We start from the raw sequence: 4,774 nt of genomic DNA, 5'->3' as shown, positions 1-4,774 counted from the left end.
ATATATGTATAAATTTATCAATCTTCCCTAAAAATGCTTTTTGTTTCACTTATTTTATATCCAGGGTTGGGCAAAAGTAGATTTACAGTTGGTTGTATAGAAAAAGACATGCAGGTTATGATTATTACAATAGCTTTATTAACTCTTTGTTTTGCATAATTACAACTGTTAACCTACTTTAGGTCACACCTGTATATTGTTTCTCTGTTTTCTATTTTGTTATTGTTGTTGTTTTAGAATAGACTTTTCTTCAGAGCAGTTTTAGGTTCACAGAAAAATTGAACACAAGTACTTAAGTTCCCATACCCATTTCAATCTTCTACATGCACAAACTCCCCTACTACTATCAATAGTCTCTAGTGGTTGGCAAACTGCGGCTCATGAGCCACATGCAGCTCTTTGGCCCCTTGAGAGTGGCTCTTCCACAGAATACCGGTTCTTCCACAAAGTACCGACTTCTGCGCATGGGCCACGAAGTTTCAATCACACTGTAAATGCACGCCCGCACATGGTATTTTGTGGAAGACCCACACTCAAGGGGCCAAAGAGGCACATGTGGCTTCTGAGCCGCGGTTTGCCGACCACGGGTCTGTACCATAGTGACACCTTTATTACAATTGGTGAATCTACATTAACATATCATTATCACTAAAAGTCTATAGTTTACAAGAAGGTTCACTCTTGGTGTTGTACATTTATTTGATTTTGACAACTGAATACTGGTTTTGTACCCACTGTTATATTATCAGACATAACATAATAGTTTTACTTCCCTAAAAGTAATTTGTACTCTGCCTATTTATTCCTCCCTCCCTGTGACCCTGGAGATGACTAACATTTTTCTTGTCTAGTTTTGCACTTTTAGGATTTCATATAGTTGAAATCATATGGTATATAACCCCCCACATAAACTTTTTTTCACTAAGTAATATAATATACATTTAAATTTTTTCTATGACTTTTCATGGCTTTATGGCTCATTTCTTTTTTTAACACTGACTAATATTCTATTATCTGGATGCAACACTCACCTACTAGGTTGTTTTTATACATACTTAAAATGTATATTTTTCAGTTGTTGAATACAGTGTTTTCTATATCAAGTAGGCCATATATGGTTTTTAAATCACTTACTATGTTTGATGATTTTTAAAATTCTTTTTTTTCTGACAATATCTATTTCATATATGTTGAAGCTATATTAAAAGATATAAAAATATTTTTGTGTCATGGTTAATGTTTTGTGTCAATTCTACTGTGCTAAGGGATGCCCAGGTAGTTGGTAAAACATTATTTCTGGGTGTGTCTTATGGGGGTGTCTCTGGAAGATATTACATTCAAATTTGGAGACTGAATAAAGAAGATCACTCTCTCCAATGCTCAGAACATCATCTAATCTCTCAAGACTTTGAAGAAACCAAAAAGGCAGGGGAAGGGTGAATTCATACTATGCAGAGGCTTCCAGACAATGGCACTTCTGGTTCACAGACTGGGACTTATATAAGTTCCACCCTCATCCCCATTATTAGACTTTTGGACTTGAACTGGATTATACCACTGACTTTCATGGTTCTCTAGTTGGCAGATGGAAGATTTGGGGACTTCTTGGCTTCCATAACCACATAAGTCAATTCCTATAATAAACCTCATATAACCCTTGCTAATACAGATTTGGTCATTTTAAGGATGAGTTTTATGAATTGGTTCTGGGATTTCTGGAACTATTTCTTTAATCCTATTAAATGTAAAGATGCTAATGACTATTTTCAGTAATAGAGAGAGCACTGATAGTCAATAGCATTAACTCATTACATAGATATACAAAAATAACTGCATTGAATACTCCTAATCAAACACTTTTCAGCAAGAAAACAGTTGCCTCTGTATATGATACTTTTGAACATTTTTGCAAAACTAAGGAATATTAACAACACTGGTTGGTTGCTCCTAAAGATGAGCTGAAGGATTTGAATTCCCAGGTAAGGCATTTCATAAATGATCTAAGAACTTCTAGGTATGCCAGAAGGAAATATTTTTCTCCTGTAGCTGGAGTCTCAAATTGCTTAAAATTAAATGAAGAAACTCATCCTGTGATTGGCTGAAGTACAGGGCAAGTGGAACTCCCAGCATCACAGGGTATTTACTCTTAAAGTGGGAGCATTAATTGGGAAACAATGGGATCATTTAAGTTCATATGGAGGTGTTTGGGAAGACTCAAATGAAGTTGGGGAAACTGAGCCACTAAATTCTGATGAATCTTCCTTGTGGAAGAGGCTTCTCCACCTGCAGTGGAATTGGCCTCCTCATCTTTAGCAACATTATCCTCCCAAACCCCAGTGGAAGTGACCTTCCCACCCAGTGAGGTATCATCTTTTCTACCTCCATATAAGGAGATTGACCCTGAAATGGTAATGGTCTCCCCTCAGGCATTTGCTTGAAAGATACTATTGATTATTTTCAAGAACCACCCCGAACAACCTTCTTTACTTTTAGGCCTATAACTAGACTTAAATCCTAGCAGATCCTTAAAGGGAAAGTACAAAGTATGACCCATGAAGAGGTTAACTACACATAAAAGGATTAATTGAATTTTCTAATTTATACAACCAGAAATCTAGGGAACCTCTGTGGAAACAGATACTAAGAGTGTGAAATAATAATGGAAGCAACACCTAATCCAACTTTTCTTTTTTTTATATGGGCCTACAAAGCAGGATCATTTAAGGTTGCATCTCAGGGAAATACAAGTGCTCTAACAGTTTGTTTGGTTGGATGAAGCATGGATTAAAACATGGTCCACTATGAACAAATTTGAAATGTCCAACCTCCCTAGGTTTGATGTAAAGAAGGGATTCAGAAGCTGGTTTTACCATCAAGAAGTTTAAAGATGCAGAGGTGGTGATTCCCACTACATACACATTCAACTCTTCCATGGTCTGTGCAGAAAACAGATGGATTATGGAGAATAACCATGGATTACATTAAGCTAAGTCAGGTGATGACTCCAATTGTATCTACTGTACCCCAGACGCGGTTTCATTGCTTGAGCAAATTAACACATCCTCTGGTTCCTGGTATGCAGTGATTAATCTGGCAAATGTCTTTGTCTCCATCCTTGTCTTTAGCATCCAGCAAAAAGTTTACTTTCAGCTGGCAAAGCCAGCAATACGCTTTCATTGCCCTACTAGTACTTCAGGGGTCTATCAACTCACCAGCCCTATATAGATTTAATCTTTCCCTTCTATAAGATATCATACTGGTCCATTACATTCACAACATTATGCTTATTGAACCAAGTGAACAAAAAGTAGCAACTAATTTAAACTTATTGATTAGACATTTGTTGTCAGAAGGAAGCCTATCTCCATTTCTAGTAAAATTTCTAGGGGCTCACTGGTGTGGGACAAGTTGAGATATTCTTTTTTAGGTGAAAGATAATTTGTTGCCATAGACTATCCTACAATGAAAAACAAAAAGGCATAGTGCATAGTGGGCCTCTTTGGATTTGGGAGACAACATATTTCTCATTTGGTGTGTTACTCCAATTCATTTACCAAGTGACTCATGAAGCTGCTAGGTTTGCCGTGGTGCCCAGAACAAAAGAAATCTCTGCAGGAATCCAAGATGGCTGCTCATGGGATGGCAAGCTGCAAGATAGTTTGTGAGTGAGAGAATGAAAGGAAAGTGTGTGGATGTGTGGGGATGATTCTAATGTGCAGCCAAGGTTGAGAACCACTGACCTAGAGAAAGGTGAGATCTGGGATCCAGGCTGGAGGAAGAAACATGCGCAGCGGGGACTAGAGTCTCAGAGGGAGACAGCACCCCACAAAATCTGTGACCGTTGGGATCAGTGTAGCCCTCAAATGTGGAAGGGGTCCACAAGGCTGCTGGAAGAAGGGGATTCTAGCTATTAGCCCACAGAGGCTAATAGCCTGGGCCCAGAAAGGCAGCCTGAAGTTCTATACCGGCTGTGTAGTGCCAGGGGAAAAAGACAGGAGTCAGTGTGGTTCCATTGTCTTTTTTTTTTTTTTTAACCTCCTTGCTTTTGCTTGCTAAGCCCAGTACATAGGATCTTCCAATTAAAAACACTCACCGAGACTGCAGGGGAAAGTTGTTTATGTGGAAACTGGGGATCAGAATAAGGAAAGAGGAGCAGGAAACCAGCTCTGGGGTAGTCCGCACCTCCAACCCAGTATTAAGAGTGGCAGGAAAAGAAGAATCTAAACACTGGGCAGAGGGGCCATTTAGTCCCAGATATTAATACAGAAACACTGCCACCCAGAGGTTGTGTCATAAATTGACTCTTGTGTAAATACAACTGCAGGCAGGCTGAGAAACAAAGTGAGCAGAGAGATCCCGCCTGCTTGAAAAGAAGGTTGTGGCTTATGACACAGAGGAGTGGTGGGTCACTGGGAACTTCAATACTGTGCTTACTACCTCATAGGAAACTGACATGACAAGCAAAACAGTAGAGGAAGTGAACAACATTCACTACCTCACTTTTTTATTTTTTATCTTTTACTTAAGAAACTAAATTGTTTTCTCACTTGATTTTACTTTTTTATTATTATACTAGAGGCCCGGTGCACAAAAATTTGTGCATTTGGGGGGTCCCTGAGCCAAGCCTATGCCTCCTTGCAGTCTGGGACACCTTGGAGGATGTCCACCTGCTGGCTTATGTCCGTTCCCTGGGATATCAAGGCCAAGCTGGCAGTCAGACATCCCTCTGGCAGCCCGGAAGTCCTTGGGGTATGTTCACTTGCCAGTGGGGAGA

Source organism: Myotis davidii, unplaced genomic scaffold, assembly GCF_000327345.1.
Source record: "Myotis davidii unplaced genomic scaffold, ASM32734v1 scaffold93, whole genome shotgun sequence".
NCBI lineage: Eukaryota > Metazoa > Chordata > Mammalia > Chiroptera > Vespertilionidae > Myotis > Myotis davidii.
Note: the sequence above shows the minus strand (reverse complement) of the source record.